Raw genomic sequence first — 13,712 nt, 5'->3', positions numbered from 1 at the left:
TGACGTTGGTGTGAGGTGATTGTTGGGAAGGCCAGTAAGTATATTTAAACTTCTTACCTTCAGGCCAGCGAGGGAGGAGCGAGCAAAGGACTTCTGGGAAGGGTAAGTAGAACAGTTTATATTTGCGTGGTTGCGTTACCCGAGACACTACTCGGGTAGTGTCTCCCATCCATCCTCCTCCTCTAACCTAAAAAAAAAATTGTGGGAGCCAGATTGACAAGGTAAAGTAACTAGTTTATTTCTTAATCTGTTTTTTAGTAGTCACTTCGGGAGTTAGAATAGTGGGAATGGAGTTTAGGGCAGTGGAATGTTCCTCCTGCAGAATGTGGGAAGTAAGGGTCACCACTAGTGTCCCTGCTGACTACATCTGCAGGAGGTGCACCCAACACCAGCTCCTCGAAAACTGCATTAGGGAACTGAAGCTGGAGTTGGATGAACTTTGGATAATTCGGGAGGCAGAGGGGGTTATTGACAGGACTTACAGAGGGGTAGTCACTCCTCAGATAAAAGAAAAAGACAGATGGGTGACAGTTAGGGGACAGAAAGGGAACCGGCAGGCAGTGCAGGGAACGCCTGTGGCTATTCCCCTCAACAATAAGTATACTGTTTTGGATACTGTTGGGGGGGGATGACTTACCAGAGGATAGCAGTGGGGCACCTGCTGCTCAGAAGGGAAGGGGGAAGAGGAGCAGAGCAGTAGTCATTGGGGACTTGATAGTTAGGGGGACAGATAGGAGGTTCTGTGGGGACAAGAGAGAGACTCACGGTTGGTGTGTTGCCTCCCGGGTGCCAGGGTCCGTGATGTCTCTGATCGTGTTTTTGGGATCCTTAGGGGGGAGGGGGAGCAGCCCCAAGTCGAGGTCAACACTGGCACCAACGACATAGGTCGGAAGAGAGATGGGGACTTGAGGCAGAAATTCAGGGAGCTAGGATGGAAGCTTAGAGCTAGGACAAATAGAGTTGTTTTCTCTGGTTTGCTGCCATGCCACGTGCTAGTGAGGTGAGGAATAGGGAGAGAAGGGAGTTGAACACGTGGCTATAGGGATGGTGCAGGAGGGAGGGTTTCGGATTTTTGGATAATTGGAGCTCTTTCTGGGTTGGTAGGACCTCTACAAGCAGGATGGTCTTCATCTAAACCAGAGGGGTACCAATATCCTGGGTGGGAAATTCGCTAAAGCTATTAAGGTGAATTTAAACTAATACAGCAGGGGGATGGGAAGCAAAATTATAGGACAGGTACAGAAGAGGATGAGAGTAGGGAGTTCCAAAATCAAGTATCTGACACTGGCAAGCGAGAACCTGGTTTGAAGTGTGTGTACTTCAACGTGAGGAGCATCCGAAATAAAGTGAGTGACATGGCATCGTGGGTTGGTACCTGGGACTTCGATGTTGTGGCCATTACAGAGACATAGACAGAGCAGGGACAGGAATGGCTGTTGCAGGTTCTGGAATTCAGGTGTTTCAGTGAGAACAGAGAAGATGGTAAAAGGGGGAGGTGTGGCAATGTTGTTCAGGGACAATATTACAGTTGGAGAAAGGATGTTTGGGGACTCGTTAACTGAGGTAGTATGGGCTGAGGTTAGAAACAGGAAAGGAGAAGTCACCATGCTGGGAGTTTTCTATAGGCCTCCAAATAGTCCCAGACATGTAGAGGAAAGGATAGCAAAGATGATTCTCGATAGGAGTGAGAGAGGCAGGGTAGTTGTCATGGGGGACTTCAACTATCCAAATATTGACTGGGAACACTACAGTACAAGTACTATAGATGGGTCAGTTTTTGTCCAGTGTATGCAGGAGGGCTTCCTGACACAGTATGTAGACAGGCCAACAAGGAGCGAAGCCACATTAGATTTGGTACTGGGTAATGAGCCCGGCCAGGTGTTAGACTTGGAAGTAGGTGAGCACTTTGGAGACAGCGATCACAATTCTGTCAGGTTTACTTTAGTGATGGAAAGGGATAGGTGTACTCCACCGAGCAAGAGTTACAGCTGAGGGAAGGGAAATTACGATGCAATTAGGAAAGATTTAGGAAGCGTAGAATGGGGAAGGAAACTGCAGGAGATGAGCACATTAAAAATGTGGAGCTTATTCAAGGAAAAGCTCCTGTGTGTCCTAGATAAGTATGTACCTGTCAGGCAGGGAGGAAGATATAGAACGCGTGAGCCGTGGTTTACTAAGGAAGTGGAATCCCTGGTCAAGAAGAGGAAGAAGGCTTATGTCTGGACAAAGTGTGAAAACTCAGTTAGGGCGCTTGTGGGTTACAAGGAAATTAGGAAAGACCTAAAAAGAGAACTCAGAAGAGCCAGGAGGAGACATGAGAAGTTGTTAGCAGATAGGATCAGGGTTAATCCTAAGGCTTTCCATAGGTATGTCAGGAATAAAAGAATGATGAGAGTTAAATTGGGGCCAATCAAGGATAATAGTGGGAAGTTGTGTGTGGAGTCAGAGGAGATAGGGGAAGCGCTAAATAAATATTTTTCGACAGTGTTCACTATAGAAAATGAAAATGTTGGCGAGGAAGATACAGAGATACTTGCATCTAGACTAGAAGAGATTGAGGTTCACAAGGAAGAGGTATTAGAAATACTGCAGAGTGTGAAAATAGACAAGTCCCCTGGGCTGGATGGGATCTATCCTAGGATCCTCTGGGATCCAAGGGAAGAGATTGCCGAGCCTTTGGCATCGATCTTCAAATCATCATTGTCTACAGGAATAGTGCCTGAGGACTGGAGGATAGCAAATGTGGTTCCCTTGTTCAAAAAGGATAGTAGAGAAAACCCTGGTAATTACAGGCCAGTGAGTCTCCCTTAAGTTGTTGGTAAAGTGTTGGAAAAGGTTATAAGAGATAGGATTTATAACCATCTAGAAAAGAATAATCTGATCAGGGACAGTCAGCACGGTTTTGTGAAGGGTAGGTCATGCCGAACGAATCTTATTGACTTTTTTGATAAAATGACCAAACAGGTAGATGACAGTAAACCAGTTGATGTGGTGTATATGATTTCAGCAAGGCATTCGATAAGGTTCCCCACAGTAGGCTATTATACAAAATGTGGGAGACATAGCAGCTTGGATCAGTAATTGGCTTGCTGAAAGAAAACAGAGGGTTGTAATTGATGGAACATGTTCATCTTGGTGTCCAGTTACCAGCGGCGTACCGCAAGGGGTCGGTGTTGGGTCCACTGGTGTTCGTCATTTTTATAATGACATGGATGAGGGCTTAGAAGGGTGGGTTAGTAAATTTGCGGACGACACTAAGGTCGGAGGAGTTGTGGATAGTGACGAAGGATGTAGTAGGTTGCAGAGAGACATAGATAGGATGCAGAGCTAGACTGAGAGATGGCAAATGGAGTTTAATGCGGACAAATGTGAGGTGATACATTTTGGACAGAGTAATTGGAATGCAAAGTACTGGGCTAATGGTAAGATTCTTGGGAGTTCAGATGAGCAGAGAGATCTCGGTGTCCATGTACACAGATCCCTGAAAGTTGCCACCCAGATTGACAGGGTTGTTAAGAAGGCATGCAGTGTCTTGGCCTTTATTAATAGAGGCATTGAGTTCCGGAACCAGGAGGTTATGCTGCAGCTGTACAAAGCTCTGGTACGGCCACACTTGGAGTATTGTGTACAGTCCTGGTCACCGCATTATAAGAAGGATGTGGAAGCTTTGGAAAGGGTGCAGAGGAGATTTACTAGGATGTTGCCTGGTATAGAAGGAATGTCTTACAAGGAAAGTCTGAGGGCCTTGAGGCTGTTCTCGTTAGAGAGAAGAAGATTGAGAAGTGACTTAATAGAGACATACAAGATAATCAGAGGGTTAGATAGGGTGGACAGGGAGAGCCTTTTTCCAAGTATGAGAACAGCAAACATGAGGGGATACAACTTTAAAGTGAGGGGAGATAGGTATAAGACAGATGTCAGAGGTAGTTTCTTTACTCAGAGAGTAGTAAAGGTATGGAATGTTTTGCCTGCAACAGTAGTAGATTCGTCAAGTTTAAGTGCATTTAAGTCGTCATTGGACAGGCATATGGACGTACATGGAATAGTGTAGGTGGGACGGCTTCAGGTTAGTATGACACGTCGGCGCAACATCGAGGGCCGAAGGGCCTGTACTGCGCTGTAATGTTCTATGTTCTACTGTTTGATCAGAAGCCAGTTATTCACAAAGCAACTCTCCTCAAGGGACGAAGACCAGCAAGTCCACCAAAAAAAAGGGAAACTGAAGCATCAAAAGTGGAAACATAAAAGAAGTGAAGCAAAACGAGTGAAAGATAAACAAACTCTGCACTGCACTCTACTTCTAAAAACAAAAAAAATCTCCAAACAGAAATCGAAGGCACACAATTATGTATTAGACATGCAGTAACAACTTTACTGAATGACAACAGTGCAAACAACATAAGAAGTTCTATTTTATAGATGATGCGATAGATGATCAAAACAAAAACTTGCCATCAGCAAGGAAGGGCTTCACAGAGTTAATACACCTAACCTTTCTGTGAATATAGGGGAGACAATGACCACTGTTGATTGTTGGAAAATCCCATCTGCCCTTTAGGGAATGAATCTGTCATCCTTCCCAGTTCTGGCCTACATGTGACTCCAGATACACAGCAATATGGTTGCTTCTTAACTGCCCTCGGAGCAATTAGGGATGGGCAATAAATGTTGGCCTAGCCAGTGATACAAACATCCCCTGAATGAATTAAAAATAATAATCAGAAAGATCCAAAAAGATCCGAAAAGTTCTCAAAGACTGGTTTAAGGTAAGAAGTTATTTCAGAATCAAAACATTCTGACTCATTCCAAAGGGACAGCAACCCTGAGTCAAGAGAGCAGTTTATTAGAAGTGCAAACATCAGATATGCTCAGTGAATTAGTCATCACTTTCAGAAAGGATTGTTTAGGCAAGAAAAAGAGCCATAGCATTGATACCATGCGAGGATGGATACAAGACTGAAGGCATAGTGGCAGGCATCAACAATTACTAGCTTAGGTGCAGTCAATGTCAAAGTCCACAGAACCAACAAGATCCATAAAAGATCTTTTGTGTTGCATTTACTCAAAAGCTGTCCAGTTTTGCTCAATGAAGAATGTGGCATTAAGAACATTGGACACACATGCATAGGAAATCTGGTTACAAAGCCAGATTACAGTGCAAAACACAGATGATGAATAACACGGCAACACTAGTAGCAAGGAAACTGTGAAGAATATGCAGAAACGTATTCATAAGGTTCAGCATTCAATCAAGCTTAATGTGTGTTAGAAAATGTAAATTAACCTATTGACATTTCATTGTGTTATGATGGCTTTCCTCCAAACAGAAAGACTCTAGCTGTCTCAAACTTTAAGGTGTGAAAATCCACAACTTAACCTTGGTTGAAAATTGGTCCAACACTTGTAACAAGTTCACAGGTATAAGAAAGCCATCTTTGCTCTGGTTTCTTAAAGAAAAAGCCAGAGAGTACAGTCAATATTCCATCAAAAACCCAACACAGAGACCATCAGATGTCAGTGGATCAGCTGCAATTAACTGAGAAGCCAAAATAATAAACAGCAAACTCCTAATTTCAGGTATTTTAAAATTCAAATTTCACCATGACCATGGCAGGATTTGAAACGGGATCCCCAGATCCAGGAGCTCTGGATGAATGGTCTCAGGATAATACCACTGGGCTATCACTTGCCCAAAGTTGAAGTTCTGCCTATTAATTTAGAACTGAGTCCCTCAAGGTTTCTCAGCAGAAAGTTGTTCTTTGCTCTACCTCTATCTTGTACTGATTCCAAGATACGCGATTGTAAGTGGTTTGTGCCTCTCTCAATTAAGTTCTTCTTCAGCTAGAGAAGACATCTTTAACTCTGACATCAGGCGAGCAATACAACCTTAAAAACTCTTGGGTGTGACTGCAGTGACAGTATGAATTCCTTTCATTATCAATACCATATTCTTTTTCACTTCCCTCCAGCCCTCCACTACTGCCACCCCAGCTCCACATGCAGGCTTTGTGGAAAATAGCCGCATGTTAATTTGCCATTCTGGCAATCACATAAACTAAGATATTGCAGAAATGCAAAAAGCATGCACCAATGAAGATTATTTCTTGTAATAAACACTCCCACCATTATTTCAGAAGGCTAATTTCACAAAGTCCTATATGGAATTTTAAAACATATTTAACAGAGTCTATTAATCACAACACCTATCTGTTCATCAGGTAGAAAATGTGATGAATGCATGAGTCAGCATACAGCAATGTGAAATATTTTAATGTAGAAGTCACTCCACAAGATGTTTCTTTTGTCCAACTACTGCTATTAAGAGCAGAATTATAGAACACATGATCAAATCATTCTTTTCAATGGCTAATTACATTATTTAGTGTGTGCCATGTAAGCATTAAAGCCTTTTATCATTGACTGTAAATAACAATTAAAGTGTGAAAGTATCTAGTCAACTTAACTACCTTGCCTGTAGTAAGATAGGTACAAAATTTGACTTGGATAAGTCAGCTTGCCTTGATTCTTTTTTTCAACTTTCTCTTTATTTTTCCTTTCTCACCTTAGGTTTGTCGAAATGAATGTCACCCATTCAGCCCCACTCCTTCCTCAGAAATGGTCAAGAATGCCCTGAGCCATTTATAATTTTCAGAGAGATTTTCCATATCCCTGATATCATTTTAGAGTATGGCTATCTGAAACAAGCTTAACGTGTGTTAACCTAGGCAGTGAGTATTGGTTAGCTACTCAACAATAGAGGGCACTTTGTCTGAGTTTGTTCCTGAAATCTTTGACATCCACAGCATGTTCCATTTCCAGCAGCTTGGAATCAGTTGCTACCACTATATTTTTTCTTTCTTTACCGAATCTCAAGGGATCCAAAGACAGATAAATTAATTGGCTTGGATGCAATCAGCCGCTGCCTACTTTACATTATACAATCATTTCAATTCAGGCAATAGATCTATCTATTAACATTGTGGTATCTTCACACAATGGAAAAGGCTTTCCAAGATGCCGCTAATAGACATGCAAATTCACAGCTAATATGATAATCATGACTTGTGACATTCATTTTAGGTTACCAAAGGAAGAAGTGCACAGGATAGCAAAATGGTTGCACCATCATTCAGTGCTGACTAAGTGCTTGGGTCACTCAGCAGGAACACTGCAAAATGACAATCTTGGCAGCAGCATTTACATTTGTTACAACCAGCATTGTTACCTCTAAAGACACGAGGGAATGGAATCAAGGAGTGCACTTGGGATCTTTCCAGTCTGTGTGCCTCAATGATGGATGTTATACTCTTCAAACGGTGATTGCAAGGGAGCTGTGAATATTTGTCTCTGTTTTCTTTTACAAGTCACTGGATATGGAACAGGAAATATAGTGTCCTGTGTGTAAATTAGGGCTTTCGATGAGCTATTTTACAAATCAACTGCTCTCTCCACAGCTGGATTAACTAACTTACCAGCATGTACTCTGATAAACTGGTTTAATAATCATTAAAGGATCATTATTGCAAATGCATTGCAATTGCTGATTTTATTTATTCTCACTGGCAAATCCCTTTCTTGGAAATTGCCTGTTTCATATTTATTCATTTATATAGTTTTGTCCAAAGACCAAAATTATCACAGCAACAGGCTTTTCATTAATTATTTTCTGCTAAATTGCTTCTAGATTTATTTTATTAATAAACAAAATAGCAGATTATTTCCTGGAGATAGGTAAAACAAAGCTGCCTTGTAAGTCATTGGCATTGTCTTTTTGCTACACCTGTTACGTAGATAACAGGTAATTCTTGTTAACTGAATAACCTATTTCTCACAAAATGTTACAAACTGAGCAAATGTATTCACTTATTAATAAATGAAGGCAAAATATCCATAGAATGTTTCCGCCAAACAAGTTCTGAAAACGTTTAAATTGCAATGGGGCAGATTTTTGAAACAATGAGCATGAGCTGGATGTATTGGTGCTGTCAATCCCATTAAAACATCAAGAAAGAGCCCACCCCTCCTCAGTTGGCTGCTTTCGACAAACACAAACTGACTACAGAGCCTTTAACTGGCTTGAGGCAAACCCTTTGCCAGTCAGCAACAGGAGGTTCTAACTAAAGCTCAGTGTGACAATCAGAAACAGACAGCACCACTGGGTGAGTTGGCCACTGCTGTTCTTGTAGTGAGGCTGGCAGGAAGGCATATGCTGCTGGACCCTGAGGTCTCACCAGGGATCTGAAAAACATTTGGAATTTTTGGAATCTTCTCATTTAATGGAAATATTCACTTACTGGATTATCAGAGACACATGCAATAGAATCTGATCTGCTTAGTTGAAGTACGATGTAGATATATATTATTATTTGAGAACTTGACTTCCAAAGACACATAGATTTTAGTTTTTCATTTTTCTGAAAACATCGTGCTTTTCTGAAGATCAGAAATTCATTTTGAATATTGAATTAAGAATAGCACTTATAAAAAACGTGTGATTTCTGAAAAATATAGCAAGCAAGCTCTCGAAGAAGATAACTGTTGGGGTTTTTGCTGACTTGGGTTTTGCACTGAGAGAGAAAGAGAGTGTGAAAAGGGAGTGAGGGCAGAAGCAGGTTTATGTAGAAAGAGGGGGTCTATACAGCAAAAATGCTGCTCACTGCAATCTCCAAGTAGTCTCTGCTAGGAAGAAAGTCCAACCAATTTGGAACTCAGTGGGAAGAAAATCCCAGAAGCAGGAGGAGGTGTCAACAAGGAAGACATTCTACAACTCAGTTCAGAAATAGGTTTAGAAAGCCCATGTTAAGTTGTAAGTGAGTTGAGTTAGGAGCTTGTTTCCAAATTTCCGTGTCTTAGAGTCTTAGAGACATACAGCACGGAAACAGACCCTTCAGTCTAACTCGTCCATGCCGACCAAGTTTCCTAAACCAAACAAATCCCACTTACTTAAGTTTGGCTCATATCCGTGGAGAGGCATTACTGAAGAAAATACCATCAAGTGAATATGCAGAACTTTCCCAAATGAAAGTTGATTACAGCCATGACAGTGATTAGTGGGCTAATGTCAGGATCGGTACTAGGACTTCAGCTATTCACAATATATATTAATGATTTAGATGAGGGAACTAAATGCAACATCTCAAAACTTGTAGATGACACAAAGCTGACTGGAATGGTGACCTGTGAGGAGGATGCAGAGATGTTGCAGTGTGATTTGGACAGACAGAGTGAGTCAGCAAATGCATGGCAGATGCAGTGTAATGTGGATAAAAGTGAGGTTATCCACTTTGCAAAATTAGGAAGGCAGATTATTATTTGAAAGGCTGGAAATCGAGAGGCGAATACTCAACGAGATATGGGTGTCTTCGTGCACCAGTTGCTAAAAGTAAGCGCTCAGGTGCAGCAGCCTGTGAAGACAGCAAATTGCACATTGGCCTTCATAGTGAGAGGATTTGAGTACAGGAGCAGAGATGCCTTGCTGCAAATATACAAGGCATTAGTGAGGCTACACCTGAAATACTGCACACATTTTTGGTCTTCTTAGCTGAGGAAGGAATTCTTGCTGTACAGTGAGTGCAGTTAAGGTTTACCAATGGATTCCTAGGCTGACAGGACTGATGTATGAGGAGAGATTGAAGTCACTGGAGTTTATAAGAATGAGAGGGAATCTCGCACAAATGTATAAAATCGAACAGGACCAGACAGGTTAGATGCAGGAACATTGCTTATCTTCCATGAAAATAAAACAATACGAAATTCCCAGTTTGCTTTATAATTAATTCAAATTATAATCATTTTTTTTTCAGCCAAAATAGAAAGCAAATTGTTGAGGTAGTCCTTGCTAGGTAGATTTTTTTTTTGATTCACGCTTGAGTTAAAAATATGAGGAGAAAAGAGTGAAAGAAATTAGTATCTGGGATAATGGTGAACAACATATTCTTAAATAAATAGATTTAAGGATTGGAACCGAAACATTGGAAAGACAAAATTAGAGGGTGAACTGGAATTAAATAACTTACAGAAAGAGAACTAAAGAGAGGAAAGAAGATTCAAAGAGAGATTAAAAAAAAGAGACAAAAGGATAAGAATTTGAAATCTAAATACATCAAACAGTGAAGAAGCTTTTGGCTAAGAGAGCAAGTGTAAATGTTCCTGCATTATCCGAATAAATGTTTAATCCCTGAAATTGATTCTTTTGCTCACAATGTTTCATAAGTACTTGCCCTCTGAGAAATTCCCAGAATGGAGAGGCCACTCATGAGAAGATGAAAGAAAGTACATAACTTGGCTACGTTTTGCCATGTCTGCAGATGGAAAAGTAATTCTCCTTTCCTGGTGAATATCAGGAAAAAAAGTCCCAAGATTTGATGATTGTTCTTCTCATAAAATCGTCGACATCCACAGCTGGATTGTGTTGGATGGAATGATTACAAGCCAGTGGCACAAAATTCTTACTTTTCTCACAGGCTGTTAGCAGCCGTGCCATCGAGATTAAAGTTTGGTCTTGAGGTAAATGTTTAGCTGTCCATTTATCAGGACTGGAATGAGGGATCAGCATTTGAGAGCCTCCTTCATTAAGTTATTATCTTTTGTAGAAAAGTAAGATTATTTAATAATAGTAAGAGACACATAAACAATTTTGGCAGAATGCTAAAGCATCTGCAGTACTTATAAATCCCATGATTTTGTAATTTTGTAACTGTGGGGCATGACAGCTGAAATATGAATTATTATTATTAATTTCACAACGATGAATGAATATGTTCCAAACAGCAATGATCGCACAATAATTGCTTTATCACTTCATTTAAAAGTACTTTTCAAAACCTCAATTTAGAACACATTGAAAATTTACGCATTGCACACATTACTGAACATCTCCTGAGTCTTGCTTTTCATTCATTGAGCAGTGAAATGCAGTGTCGAGCACTGGCCTAGTTAGAACCTATGCCTGTACTGATGAAGAATTCTCTCTCTTTCTCTCTCTCCCTCTTGCTCTTTTTCTCTCACTGCATCCGAATTAATTTGAATTGTTAACTGAGGAAGCTGAGGGAAACTCTGACTGTAAAAATATCTATATAAAGTGACACATAAATACCACAGTTGCTGTTACAGGAAAAAAAATATAGGAATCTGCAATCCTCCAGTGTTTCTGTCCCGAATTTATGACTTGATCTGCCACTGTTCAAAATGCAGCCCCATTGGAAGCTCCATTCTGAATACACACTCACTCCATTGATGAGCTCAGTGGCAGGGAGGGAGCTTAATTAGGTCAGAGAGTGATTTTGGATCTTGCTGCCTTCCCATCGCCCACCCATCTGTTCTACCTCCCTACCCCAATAAAAGAAGGTAGTGCAGATGACATTCATGCTCTACTGCAAATTGAGGGCCGTAGGTGGGCAGTTAATGGTTACTTGTGGACTCTCAGGCTTGCCTTTGCTGACATTGATCCAGTGACATCTGAGATCCTCACATCAAAGGGAATGTAGTGGTGTCACAGAGAAGAGAGGGTAAAAAGTACTGGCAATTGGGATTACAAGTTTGCTCTCAGCAGATCCCACTCTATCTGATACTAGGTTCTTCAATCAGGCACTGTATGTCTTTGAATGAGAGACAGAACCGTCCCACCTCCACCTCCACCCAGAAGCCCATAAGAAAATCCACATGGGGTTGCCTATCATCCTGTTCCCATACTGAGCTTCCTCAATTGGGATGAGCCTATTAAATAAGCATTAAGAGCCCATTTGAAGACCTCAAGTGATAACAGGGTAAAACAAAATGTCAACTGAGACAAGCAAGTCCACACTTGCCACTCTCTCAGCTAAGTAAAAGCTTCCTCATCACTACATTCACCCCAAGGGAAGGGCATTAAATTCCCTCTGGATTGCCATCTCTGAAAAAAAAAAGGTAGGACATTTAGGTTTGAGATTAAGAGAAATTTCTTCTTTCAAAGAGTTGTGGAACTTTGAAATTTTCTACTCCAAAAATCAGAGAATACTCAGTTCTTGAGTATAATGCAAAATGTTCAACACCATTTTGTGACTCCTCAGGTACTGAAGTAGTTCATGTTCATTTGTAGCAAGTCTTGGATAATCACTGAATCCCCCAAAATCAACAGCCTGGAGTTATTATTGACCAGAAATTGAAACTGAATAGTTACATCAATACTGTAATTACAAGAGCACATCAGAGGCTAGGAATCCTGCAGCATGTAACTCACCTCTTTACCTCCCTAAAGGCTGTCCACCATCTAAAAGGCACAAATGAGAAGCGTGATGGCTGGCTCCAACAACATTTAAGATGTGAGACACCATCCAGGATAAAGCAGGCCACTCAGTGGAGACCACATTCACAAACATTCACCCACCTCCACTAATGATATACAGTAGCATTATGGACCATCCACAAAATGCACTGCAGAAATTCACCGAGGTTTCTTACACAGCACCTTCCAAACCCGCAACCACTACCATCTCGAAAGACAACGACAGCAGATGGAACAACCAGTAAGTTCCTCTCCAAACCACTCAGCATCTTGACTTGGAATTATATTGCTAGACCAAAATCCTGGAACTTCCTCCCTAACAGCACTGAAGCTGTTCCTGGCACTAAATGGCCTGCAGTGGTTCAAGAAGGGAACTCACCACTACCTTCTCAATGGCAATTAGGGTTGGACAAAGATGATGGCTCAGCTGACAAAAACATCCCCCTTCCCCCAAATGAATTAATACATCCCAGACAAAGGTTGATTGATTTTGAGGATTAGGTTATACAGGGATTATGAGGCTAATGCAGAAAGGTGGAGTTGAGATGAAACTCAGTTACTCCTGTTAAATGGCAGCGCAGATCTGAATGGCCAGATGGCTGCTTCTACTTCTTACATTCTTGACTGAATATATGACATGCAAATCCATCCTAGCATTTCATTACAGTGACCATTTTAATGTTTTGTGTGACTCCAGAATGAAAACCAGCAACTGTGGGAATATGAAGCTAGGGGTTAATTTTGGATTATTGTTGAGCAGGCACGGAGATAGAGTTGTTAAGAGAAGACCCAGCTTATTATAGACTGTTATTGCACCAGCAATCAGTCCTCACAGAAAAGATCATTACACCATGTCCTCTAAGAGTGAAAATAAAGATTTACAGAGGCCTCAGAGCTCAAACCTCAATCTGAGCACTGGGGCTGCCATAATCCCAAAGCCTCATCCCACAGACAATTGTGACCCTATAGTTTGAAACCCTTAAACCTGGGAATATGATAACACAATATGGCAGCTTCTCATTGACAGATACTTGCTGTATACAGGTTTTTACAATACAAACAAAAGTATTATCCCAAACTTGCTATGCGAAGGAAAATATACATTTATACAGCATCCACTGTGTTCACTGGTTATTTGAAATTATTTATAGATAATGTTGTTTTGGAATGCAGTCACCACTGAAATGTTGCAGATGCAACATTCAACTTGCGAACTTCAACCGCCCAGAAACAACAATGTGATAATGACCTGATCATCAATTTTTGTGAATCGATTGAGAGACAATTATTGGCCAGGATACCGGGAATATCTCTGCTCTCCTTTAATACAGGTTCTTTTAAATTGACTAAAATGCAGACTCAGTCTCTGCTCAACATCTCATCTGAACGACAGCCCCTCCATTAGCCTTCCCTATGTACTGCACTAGAGTGTTAACCCTGACTTTTGGTT

General features: G+C 41.1%; 1 protein-coding gene across 2 annotated transcripts in view; it reads right to left on the bottom strand.

The window, feature by feature from the left end:
* dgkb (diacylglycerol kinase, beta) overlaps window positions 1-13,712 on the bottom strand; it is a 794,652-nt gene that overhangs the window by 180,827 nt on the left and 600,113 nt on the right. The gene's annotated exons all lie outside the window — the stretch shown is intronic.

This window comes from Chiloscyllium plagiosum, unplaced genomic scaffold, assembly GCF_037043375.1.
Source record: "Chiloscyllium plagiosum isolate Xiang-an unplaced genomic scaffold, Cpla_swu_hap1 HiC_scaffold_5, whole genome shotgun sequence".
In the NCBI taxonomy this organism is placed as follows: Eukaryota; Metazoa; Chordata; class Chondrichthyes; order Orectolobiformes; family Hemiscylliidae; genus Chiloscyllium; species Chiloscyllium plagiosum.
This window is presented reverse-complemented; position numbering and strand designations above follow the sequence as displayed.